The following is a 13,440-nucleotide window of genomic DNA, read 5'->3' as shown; positions in this document are numbered from 1 at the left end:
TTTTATGGCTCACACTAAAATGGCATTATCATCATTTCTGACTGTTATTTTAACCTCATGGTGTGGTAATATTTTTAAAAAACGGTGAAATCACATTTTTGACTGCGCTGTCTCTTAAAACTATCATATAATTTCAGATCCTTTCTGGTGAAGGACATATGTACTTGGGGTTGATTTTGAATGTCTCTTACAAAGGGATAGTTCAGCAATTTTACCTATGTAGATATTTGTTTCCTTCTATTTATTGAAAAGGAATGACATCAATTCACACTTCAGTTTTGTTAAACAAGGACAATCAACAATAGCATTTTGGGACCTATTACCAAAGTAATTTCCCATGTAAATTTCCCCCATTTAACACGTATTTAATTTCATGTGTTACTCAATGAGCAGACAGATATATGTTGAGATACTACTCATCAATAGAGGTAAAATGAATTGATGATCCTCATGAATATCACTCATGTAGTTTCCATTCTTCATTGCTAGATGGTAGTAAATTCATCAACTTTGGTCACGGTGATGGGTAGCAACAAGATTTACTAAACCAGGGTGTGTTCGGTACAAAGAAAACGTTTTGAAACAGAGTGTGAACATCTGAACCTCAGTGAAGACTCTCAGATAGACTATAGAGAGAGGGGATCCAGCACCTTCCTCCCTCTACATACAGGGTCTGACAGTACAGGGAAAACAGAGACATGAGTATCTCATATCATTACTGTAGTGGCTGTTAATCAACACTAGATGGAAGTTCTTCCACCAATTGCGTACGTACACTGTGGGTATCATCTCTCATCTCATTGGTCATGTTTCGTGGCTAATAGGCATTAGACCAACCAGGGGAGGAGTCAGGTATTCTCATCAGTTCCTCTGTTCTTGACCCTACAGTAAAAAGTGCAAGATTTTGATTGGATATTAAATTTCAAGAACACTCCCCCCACATGCCCATTGGTGTTACATGTTGTGTTAGTCTCTGTTTTCAGGGAAGGACACATTTTGCAGTGTTGTTCTGTATGCTAGTTTGGAACATTGCAGAAAATGGTTTAAATCTGAGATTTCCTGGCTTCATTACGCACTCTTACATCTATGGCATTCATTTAGTGAGGACCCAGGCATTCCCAGGCCCCAGGTATTCCTAGGCCCCAGGCATTCCCATTTTAGGGAAGCCTGATTTGCGATGAGGCTGTAGATTGTGCAAAAGAAATGTTGAGATCATTTCCAATTGAGCCGATTTATGCAGTGTTTACTGTGCATGCAGTCTCCACCAACGCGGGAACATTTCCTTTTAAATGTCTTTATTGCTGAACTTCAGCGATACGGATTTAATAGAGTCCTAATCTGATTTTACTCCAATGTTTGTAAACAATGTAATTGTAAACAAACACTGTATAGCCTCAAATCAAGGCTAAAAATATAGTTTGGATATAGAACCTTGAAATCAGCCCTAAATGCTATGAGTTGTGTGACGCTACATAAATGAATAGAGATTTGATTAGCAATTAGCATTTGACAATGTTGGATTGCTCATAATAACTAATGACCTGTTGTTGTTGTTGTTTTAAGTTTACATATGGGGATATCATCAAATTTCAACGGACAACTTTTTACATTCGAAGCTATAACCACTATGCTATTTACGTGGGCAAGTAAACCGATCAACGGTAAAGGTTCTGGACAGGATATTTTTCACTTCTCAGGTAAGATTACAAAAGTTCAATAAAACATAATCATTTTAAATACTTTATGTTAAACATTTCTAGTCCCTTACGCATGTCAAATAGCTGTCTTTTTCATTCATCAGGTAAAAATAAAATGAATTCAGATTGTGTGTTTGACAACCTGCAGGATGCTAAACAACGCAGTACCCCTGTGGAACAGAATAGAGATTCTGAAGAACTGAGAAGGAGAAAAGACGAAGACATGATTCAGGATATTACAACTCTGCACAAAAAATGTAAAGGGTTATACGATCTTACATCTGCTAATTGTGAGCAACTTGCGACAGTAATTCGCTATGGTTCTGCAAGCTGCATACAGGTATGTTTATTTCTTTAATCAAACATTGAGACTCAACAACAGCATCACTTTTCAAATCCATATTAAAATCCACCACATGCATTCAAAAGTATTTGCCTTTGATAATTGTTTTAACATCAACTGGAATTTAAAAACAAATTAACTCTGTAGGCTACGTGATATGAATTGCTACAAAATGGTTAGTGGATGTAGGTAACCCTATAGCAACCATGAATCAGTTTTGTGGTCAATTCCATAGAACAGAACGGACTTGGAAGATCTAACCCTGGCAACTTTACTGGTAAACCCATGGGTACACTCGCAGTAGATGAGGTAAAGGAGTCAATGGAATGCAGATGTTCCATTGACCAGATTGGCACACAATCAACACATCTGACCTAACAAAGTGGATAATTGTCAAATCCGTCATGATTTATGTGTTGTAACAGGCCCACAATGTGGTTACTTAAATCCGACTTGGATATATTTGTCTGTTTTCGCTGTAGAACAGAAGTTATCCCTTTTCAAGTTTAGAAGAAGTGACTGATAAATGTGACTGCTAAATGCCAACTGACGTTGGTATAAGCTGGTTAGCATAGCTAGCACACAGAAATCAGTGGTGTTAGTCAAAGTCGTATTTTAACTTTAATGCAGTTGATTGGTAACGATAACATGAACATGTCTTAGGGTTGACAGCCATACAAGCATTATACTCCGATGTTAACCTCAACATAGTGTGAAATACACATATAACCAATAGCCTAAACCATAGGATCATTTTGCTGGGGGGCAATGAGGAGACTCGGGATCTTTCCCCCACGAGTTTCCATGGCAACTCCATTGTTTTGGTTGAGTTTAATTGACTCCTTTACTGTATCTATAGATAAAGAGACCAATCGAAGTCAAGAGGTATACATTGGAAAGACACCAAGAGATAATAAAAAATATTATTTCCACATTTCATATTTTTTAAAATCTCTATTAAACAAGGCAAGTCAGTTAAGAACAAATTCTTATATATAATGATGGGTTACCGCGTCCAAACCCAAACCCGGACAACGCTGGGCCAACTGTGCGCCGCCCAATCACAGTCGGTTGTGATACAGCTTGGAATTGAGCCAGGTTCTGTAGTGACACCTCTAGAACTGAGATGCAGTGCCTTAGACCGCTGCACCACTCAGGAGCCCTGAATATATACATTTTCATATTATTATATATTAAATTAGATATTTAGAAAAAGGAGAGGCGTGATACAAAATGGTTTTCTATTTGTTTTTTAATTGTATTTGTGGTAATGTCAGTTAAGTTGACTCAATAAATCACAGCACAGATTGAAGGGTACACTTCCTGCTTTTACTTCCTGGAATGGGTAAACTCAAAATGGCTGCCAGTCCATTCTATGGTCAATTCCAATGTAAATTCTCTGTTTTCTCATTCAAAGAGGACACATTGTAATTGTGATTGGAATTTCAGTAACCTTCCTGAATTTAAATAGTTGATCCCAACCTTGGAGACATTGTGTATCACCTGATTTTGTCTCTTTATCAACCGTCCATAGGAAGGTGCCAATATATTCATCCAACTTTTTGCTACAAACTACTGCAATAAGGAACTGATCACTTCAATGATCAAGAAGAAGCAGAAGAGGGGGAGTGGCAGAATAAGTCTTGGTCTCCTACAGGATGAAACCCGAGCCAACCAGGGTGCACCAGCTTGAGTTCTAAACCTCTCAGATGTTCTCTCTCTTCCATCCTCTCTGTCTCTGTATGAAGTGAGGCCTAAACCTCTCAGATGTTCTCTCTCTCTCTTCCATCCTCTCTGTCTCTGTATGAAGTGAGTTCTAAACCTCTCAGATGTTCTCTCTCTCTTCCATCTTATCTGTCTCTGAATGAAGTGAGATCTAAACCTCTCAGATGTTCTCTCTCTCTTCCATCCTCTCTGTCTCTGTATGAAGTGAGGTCTTAATAATAATAAAACATGAGTAGAATTCTGTTTCCTGTCTGTTTTATTAAAAGGATAAAGGGCTTGTAAGCCGTCAATTAAGAGTTACATTTTTTAAAATATGTTATAACTCACTTATTGTTAAGTGATTTATTGGTAATATGATGTTTTACTGTAAGATGAGGAAATGTTGGAGACATTACTGTTAGCAGCACATGGACATGATTATCACTGATGTAATAGTTGAATCCCAACACCAGATGGCAGACAATGTACAACCTAAAGACCTTTGGCCTCGTGCTCTCAAATTATATTCTGGACCTTCGTGCCAGTTTGACTGCATTTTTTAAATTCTTGCCATCTAATCAGGGACTGATTTACCTACTGTCCCTATACCTGGGACACCAGGTGGATGCAATTCATTATCAGGTAGAACAGAAAACCAGCAGCAATCTGGACCTCCAGGGTAGTTTTGGATACCCTGGTCGAGTGTATTACAGTGGACTATTTATAATAAAACTACCTGATAACTAATTTATAACTACATGATAACTAATTGATAACTATGTGATAACGAATTGATAACTTTGTGAAAACTAATTGATAACTGGAGGGTATACAGTAGGTATGATGGAGGGTATACAGTAGGTATGATGGAGGGTATACAGTAGATATGATGGAGGGTATACAGTAGGTATGATGGAGGGTATTCAGTAGGTATGATGGAGGGTACATACGGTATAATGGAGGGTATACAGTAGGTATGATGGAGGGTATACAGTAGGTATGATGGAGGGTATACGGTATGATGGAGGGTATACAGTAGGTATGATGGAGGGTATACAGTAGGTATGATGGAGGGTATACAGCAGGTATGGTGGAGGGTATACAGTTGGTAGGATGGAGGGTATACAGTAGGTTTGATGGAGGGTATACAGTAGATATGATGGAGGGTATACAGTAGGTATGATGGAGGGTATACAGTAGGTATGATGGAGGGTATACATCAGGTATGATGGAGGGTATACAGTAGGTATGATGGAGGGTATACAGTAGGTATGATGGAGGGTATACAGTTGGTATGATGGAGGGTACATAAGGTATGATGGAGGGTATACAGTAGGTATGATGGAAGGTATACAGTAGGTATGATATAGGGTATACAGTAGGTATGATGGAGGGTACATAAGGTATGATGGAGGGTACATAAGGTATGATGGAGGGTATACAGTAGGTATGATGGAGGGTACATAAGGTATGATGGAGGGTATACAGTAGGTATGATGGAGGGTACATAAGGTATGATGGAGGGTATACAGTAGGTATGATGGAGGGTATACAGTAGGTATGATGGAGGGTATACAGTACGTATGATGGAGGATATACATCAGGTATGATGGAGGGTATACAGTAGCTATGATGGAGGGTATACAGTAGGTTTGATGGAGGGTGTACAGTAGGTATGATGGAGGGTATACAGTAGGTATGATGGAGGGTATACAGTAGGTATAATGGAGGGTATACAGTAGGTATGATGGAGGGTATACAGTAGGTATGATGGAGGGTATACAGTAGGTATGATGGAGGTTATACAGTAGGTATGATGGAGTTTGAAAACGTCTGGAGGAGACAGTCTCTACAGGGATTTGTCCAGGCCAGTCTGTACAGAGATTTGTCCAGGCCAATCTCTACAGGGATTTGTCCAGTCCTGTCTCTACAGGGATTTGTCCAGGCCTGTCTCTACAGGGATTTGTCCAGGCCAGTCTCTACAGGGATCTGTCCAGGCCAGTCTCAACAGGGATTTGTCCAGGCCAGTCTCTACAGGGATTTGTCCAGGCCAGTCTCTACAGGGATTTGTCCAGGCCTGTCTCTACAGGGATTTGTCCAGGCCTGTCTCTACAGGGATTTGTCCAGGCCAGTCTCTACAGGGATTTGTCCAGGCCAGTCTCTACAGGGATCTGTCCAGGCCAGTCTCTACAGGGATGTGTCCAGGCCAGTCTCAACAGGTAGAGATAACACTGGATCACCTGAGTGGATAGGTGAATGGGACATCAGTGAGGACTTGTGTGTCTATTCAGATCTTTTTGATTACAGTATTTATTTTTTGTTCTGCCCTGTAACAAATCCACGTTTTTATTGTTCATGATAATGTGATATGATTTGCATGGATACAGTGCTGTGATGCCTTTGCTGCAAAACAATTGACCCTGTTTTTTTTAAATATTCATTTGAATTTCATGTAATATTGTACATTTTGTGTAATTTGTTTGTGTATCTATCACAAATGTACCTACAGATGTAGGATCTTAATTTGATCACTATTTTGTTGCTGAGAATTTTGATGCACAGCAGGAAAAGTAAACGTGTAGTGTATTCAAGGTTTAAAAAGGCTTCTAAAGTTTCCTCTTTAAATGTCAGACTTGATTTGCCCTAACAAAAAACATGTCTCAACCACCAAATCCATTCATTATAATCCATCCATTCATTATAATCCATACAATAATTCACATGTTATGTTGCAGCAAGATTATGTTCCTGCTGTGAGAAACTGCTCAAAATAAGATCCAACATCTGTAGCTGTGCATGTAGAGACAGCAAATTATACACCACAATGCTGCAGCCACCAAAAACACCAGCAGAAGTACATGAAAGCAACCTAATTTTGCAGTTCATAAATGATCATTTGATGTAATCACAATCATTACAACCACTTTTGTATTTGTATTTATTAGGGATCCCCATTAGCTGGCAGCAGCTACTCTTCCTGGGGTCCAAACACATTAAAGGCACTTGATTGTTCCATTGTTACATCACTACATATGAGGCTGAGCCATGTTCCGACGAGCGTTAAAAGTAAACATGATAAGTTGTCAACACAGCCAAGTGTATATCCTTTAGTAACCCTGGGAAATAAATGATTAAAGTTTAACATGGTTCAGCAGGTGTCCTGTTAATTAGTTAACGTCATCGTCATCATCTCCCTGTCAGGACGGAAGTCTCCTGCGTAGCACAGTGGGAACTCTCACACCCCACTGTCTCGGAGTCATTTAAAGAAGGGCAGGATTCAGTATGAGCAACTATTCTCAATCTAGAGACTGTAGTTACTAGTTCTTGTAGAACTAAAACATAATGGTTGGCCTGTGATAACAGCAACCCAGCTAATGGGAAACATTCACAAACATAACCTAAAGGAACGTTTTTTTATCAGGGTCCCACTTGGTTGTGAGATGACAAGAATAAAAATGTTCACAGAACGTTAGAATGTTCTCTGAACATGCTTTGAATGGTTAAATTAAGATTCCTGTTCCAAATGTGATTTTGATTTGTATATTTTTTGAGATCCCCATTAGCCAACGACAAATGGCGACACCTAAGTCTTCCTGGGGTCCAACAAAAACGTTATTCTGAAAACAGGAAGAACTAACTTAAGAGGGTAGAAAAGGGCTATAATTATATTTACATAATGTGTAGGCTACTTGAATGCATAATGCAATGAAAATAGCCTTTTGTTAATGATTGACTGGCCTTGGATGCCATGCTCCCTGTAATCAAACAGCTGGGGAAGGAGAGTGATGATTGACAGCAGATAGGAATCCCGCCCCATCATGGGGTGTAACACAATCCACACCCCAGTCACGATTGGCTCATTACAAACATCTTAACAATGAGATGCTGCCAAGGCCCCAGGCCCCGTAACTCTCCGCCCTGGTGACCACCTCGACAATGGTGAATTAATTAAATATTGAAAAGCCTAATTCAATATTGAACAGATGAGATTCTGATTGGCTCTTTTAGTAGGAAGCTGCTGGGATAGGCAGGGGCTGTTGAACACATGTTACACATATAAACACAAGATACACACACACACACAAACACACACATACACACATACACACATACACAAACACACAAACACACACTTAATGCACAAAACCTAGATTTTTTCTTTTTTTTCTTAAAACTGCATTTTTAGATAAGGGCTTGTAAAGTAAGCATTTCACTGTAAGGTCTACACCTGTTTTATCCGGCGCAAGTGACAAATAACGTTTGATTTGATATGGAATGCAGTCTATGGCCATGCACTTACAGAGTTCATGTATACGCCTTTTTTCTACATTTTCTCCTAAAATGACACCCAAATATAACTGCCTGTAGCTCAGGACCTGAAGCAAGAACATGGATCTTCTTGAAAGGAAAGACTGGGAAGTTTGTGTAAATGTGAAATGAATCTAGGAGAATATAACACATTAGATCTGGTAAAAGATAAACACAAAGAGAATAACAATGCGGTTTATTATTCAGTAAGAAGCTTTATACCCCAGTCATGATTGGTTTATTATTCAGTAAGAAGCTTTATACCCCAGTCACGATTGGTTTATTATTCAGTAAGAAGCTTTTTACCCCAGTCACGATTGGTTTATTATTCAGTAAGAAGCTTTATACCCCAGTCACGATTGGTTTATTATTCAGTAAGAAGCTTTATACCCCAGTCACGATTGGTTTATTATTCAGTAAGAAGCTTTATACCCCAGTCAAGATTGGTTTATTATTCAGTAAGAAGCTTTATACCCCAGTCACGATTGGCTTATTATTCAGTAAGAAGCTTTATACCCCAGTCACGATTGGCTTATTATTCAGTAAGAAGCTTTATACCCCAGTCACGATTGGTTTATTATTCAGTAAGAAGCTTTTTACCCCAGTCACGATTGGTTTATTATTCAGTAAGAAGCTTTATACCCAGTCATGATTGGTTTATTATTCAGTAAGAAGCTTTATACCCCAGTCATGATTGGTTTATTATTCAGTAAGAAGCTTTATACCCCAGTCACGATTGGCTTATTATTCAGTAAGAAGCTTTATTCCCCAGTCACGATTGGTTTATTATTCAGTAAGAAGCTTTATACCCCAGTCACGATTGGCTTATTATTCAGTAAGAAGCTTTATACCCCAGTCACGATTGGCTTATTATTCAGTAAGAAGCTTTATACCCCAGTCACGATTGGTTTATTATTCAGTAAGAAGCTTTATACCCCAGTCACGATTGGCTTATTATTCAGTAAGAAGCTTTATACCCCAGTCACGATTGGCTTATTATTCAGTAAGAAGCTTTATACCCCAGTCACGATTGGTTTATTATTCAGTAAGAAGCTTTATACCCCAGTCATGATTGGTTTATTATTCAGTAAGAAGCTTTATACCCCAGTCATGATTGGTTTATTATTCAGTAAGAAGCTTTATACCCCAGTCACGATTGGCTTATTATTCAGTAAGAAGCTTTATTCCCCAGTCACGATTGGTTTATTATTCAGTAAGAAGCTTTATACCCCAGTCACGATTGGTTTATTATTCAGTAAGAAGCTTTATACCCCAGTCACGATTGGCTTATTATTCAGTAAGAAGCTTTATACCCCAGTCACGATTGGTTTATTATTCAGTAAGAAGCTTTATACCCCAGTCACGATTGGTTTATTATTCAGTAAGAAGCTTTATACCCCAGTCACGATTGGCTTATTATTCAGTAAGAAGCTTTATACCCCAGTCACGATTGGCTTATTATTCAGTAAGAAGCTTTATACCCCAGTCACGATTGGTTTATTATTCAGTAAGAAGCTTTATACCCCAGTCATGATTGGTTTATTATTCAGTAAGAAGCTTTATACCCCAGTCATGATTGGTTTATTATTCAGTAAGAAGCTTTATACCCCAGTCACGATTGGCTTATTATTCAGTAAGAAGCTTTATACCCCAGTCACGATTGGTTTATTATTCAGTAAGAAGCTTTATACCCCAGTCATGATTGGTTTATTATTCAGTAAGAAGCTTTATACCCCAGTCACGATTGGTTTATTATTCAGTAAGAAGCTTTATACCCCAGTCACGATTGGCTTATTATTCAGTAAGAAGCTTTATACCCCAGTCACGATTGGCTTATTATTCAGTAAGAAGCTTTATACCCCAGTCACGATTGGCTTATTATTCAGTAAGAAGCTTTATACCCCAGTCACGATTGGCTTATTATTCAGTAAGAAGCTTTATACCCCAGTCACGATTGGCTTATTATTCAGTAAGAAGCTTTATACCCCAGTCACGATTGGCTTATTATTCAGTAAGAAGCTTTATACCCCAGTCACGATTGGTTTATTATTCAGTAAGAAGCTTTATACCCCAGTCACGATTGGTTTATTATTCAGTAAGAAGCTTTATACCCCAGTCACGATTGGCTTATTATTCAGTAAGAAGCTTTATACCCCAGTCACGATTGGCTTATTATTCAGGAAATAGGCTTTATACCCCAGTCACGATTGGCTTATTATTCAGTAAGAAGCTTTATACCCGATTCACGATTGGCTTATTATTCAGTAAGAAGCTTTATACCCCAGTCACAAGTGGCTTATTATTCAGTAAGAAGCTTTATACCCCAGTCACGATTGGCTTATTATTCAGTAAGAAGCTTTTTACCCCAGTCATGATTGGCTTATTAATCAATAAAAGGTTTTGTGACAGTATGATTCTTATTTAGGCTCAAATATCTGGTTTATATTGTCTCCCAGTGCCTGTGTTCTCTTCTCTCTCCATGGCTGGAGACATAGAAGGTCATAGAATTCCCCTGGTCTGTTTGTATGCATGGGCGGAACCCGGGGGAGTGGCAGGGCGGTGCTCAAACCCATTCTAGAATAGCCTAGCACCCCAATTAGAACCCCCAAGAAATATGTAGATGCACACATCTACACCATATATTGCAAGAACTGCTGCACAATGACCAAGCTACCCATTCGCTCCTCCAGGGAAAAATGTCTAATGCCGACACTGTGCGTGGGAGAATGCAGTGTGTGTGTGTGTGTGTGTGTGTGTGTGTGTGTGTGTGTGTGTGTGTGTGTGTGTGTGTGTGTGTGTGTGTGTGTGAGCGTGTGCGTGTGTTTGTGTGCACGTGTGCCTATGATGAAAACATATCAGTTACAAACACATGGAGTCATTTTGTGGTGTGAGACGGTCATTCATGGTACCTCGTCTGCATTGTACATGGATTCATGCAGTACAGTATGTACAGTATCATCTCTGTTAAAAAATCTTCTCAACTATTACAAGAAAAGCCTATAGATTATCATATTAACGCTCAACAAGCCTATAGCTGGCTTTAAGATGCTAATTTTAACATATGCCTATATTCGTCAATCTCATCACCTGTGCTGTCAAGTAAACCTCAAATATTTTCTGGAGGTTGTCTGTACTGTGGTTGATGTGCTGCAGGTGAAAACAGGCATTTAATGAACAACACTGATGCCAGGGATAGGACTTTTTGTTCTGGATGTAATGACTACTTACTTAAATAATCATCTCATCGGAGTAACACTTCTTCAAAACGAAGGCTTCAAAGGAGCTCTGCCACAGCCTCCAAACAAACATAACCTCCCTCTCACCTGCACCTCAAACACACACACGTACGCATGCACACATTTATTCACACCCCTGGGAGTCAGCCCCTCATACAAACACCCCTTCCCTGATCCATTCTGCGACCTTTATTTAACTAGGCAAGTCAGTTAAGAACAAATTCTTATTTACAATTACGGCCTACACCAGCAAAACCCAGACAATGCTCGTCCAATTGTGCACCGCCCTATGGGACTCCCAATCACGTCCAGTTGTAATCACGTCCGGTTGTGATACAGCCTGGATTCGGACCAGGGTGTCTGTAGTGACAGCTCTAGCACTGAGATGCAGTGCCTTAGACCGCTGCACCACTTGGAAGCCCATTGTAGGTAGAGGTTGAACATAATGCTCAGAAGTCGACCACGCACGCGCTTAAATAACTGTAATCTAAAAACATTGTCCTTGTCAAACCTATTTAAAAGTATGTCAACTAGAACTGACACAGTGTAGGTTGGGAGAACCCCCAACAGGCAATGATGGCTCTGATTATACCCCATGCTAAGTACATTACCACAGTAAGAATCTATAAATGAGTTGTGGAACTGACGGAGAGATTAGGATGTCACCGAGACAGTGACACAGCCCATATAAGAAACTGTGATAACCACACAGAGGAGTATTACAATGCACAATTAGGTTGTTATAGAAACTCCACAAAAAGTTGAAGCCCCTGGGCTTTGTGCTCCAGGAAATGATACATAGGGCTAGATTCCATCAGATTGACATTGTCACGCCCTGACCTTATTTATATTTGTTTTCTTTATTATTTTGGTTAGGTCAGGGTGTGACAAGGGGTGGTTTGTTGTGTTTTTGCGCTGTCTAGGGTTTTTGTATGTTTATGGGGTTGTTTACTAGTCTAGGTGTTTTGTATGTCTATGTTTGCCTAGATTGGTTCTCAATTAGAGGCAGCTGTTTATCGTTGTCTCTGATTGAGAACCATATTTAGGCAGCCATATTCCTTGGGTAATTTGTGGGGGATTGTCTATGTTTAGTTGCATGTGTTAGCACTATTATTATTATATAGCTTCACGGTTGTTTAAGTGTTTCTTCATTTAATAAATAAATAAACAAGTATGTATTCGTCTCACGCTGTGCCTTGGTCTCATCGCTATAACGAACGTGACAGACATGCGCACAGAGTTTTGTTTAGTGGTGTCGGATGTGGAACTGCATGCGTTAGAGCTCTCTAGTGCACAAGCGGCTCATTGCGTTACTTTATCTTGGACACTGTCATTGGATGCAACGAAACTACACCCGACAATAATCGGACATCCCATGAAGCCGCTTTACAAGTTCATGCAGCCGTGCTCCAAATTCAAACACTTGAATTAGACTGATAGGCTTTAGATTCCCCATCTAAATGAACATGAAAACATGCATTATCCTGACGCCAATGGTTTGACATTTGAGAGTCATTATTTCCAACAGCGATAGAGCCTACACTTTCTAGCGCCATTTTGAACTTCTAACTGGGTAGGGATAATAAGGAAGGGAGTGGTTTGTGACACGAGCAGCTGCTCACCGATATGTCAGCTCATACAGCAGTTACACCTAAAACACCGCCAACAAATCGGCTATGTGGATGTCGGCCAACGCTGGTTAACGCTGGTTAGCGCTCGATCTGTTTGAATCTGGGCTATAATTGACTTCCTGCTTAAATAAAGATAAAAGATAATCCATAATTCACAAAGACCAATTTATGAATCACAACATTATCAGTTTGTTTCGTTTGAATGCTGGCAATTCTTTTCTCAAACACAACAACACCCAGCACAAACCAGTTGAATTGTCACAAAGAGCTTAGGTAGGATTTAATTATATAATTTTGCGTGTAAGAGAATACACTGTGGCAAGCTGTGTTTTTCTTGGGCGTTCAGCAGGATCCAGGATAATTGCTATCTGCACTGAACCTCCTGTTAGAAGAACAGGCTTGAATGAAGAGGGAAATATTTCCAATGCTTCCCCTGATTTCTTGATATCTTTCTCTATTTCTCTATTTCTCTTTCCCTCCTTTCTCTCTTGGTTGATCTCTTTCTTTCTCTTCCTGTCTTT

The sequence above is a fragment of the Oncorhynchus tshawytscha genome, linkage group LG10, assembly GCF_018296145.1.
Source record: "Oncorhynchus tshawytscha isolate Ot180627B linkage group LG10, Otsh_v2.0, whole genome shotgun sequence".
Taxonomy (NCBI): domain Eukaryota; kingdom Metazoa; phylum Chordata; class Actinopteri; order Salmoniformes; family Salmonidae; genus Oncorhynchus; species Oncorhynchus tshawytscha.
This window is presented reverse-complemented; position numbering follows the sequence as displayed.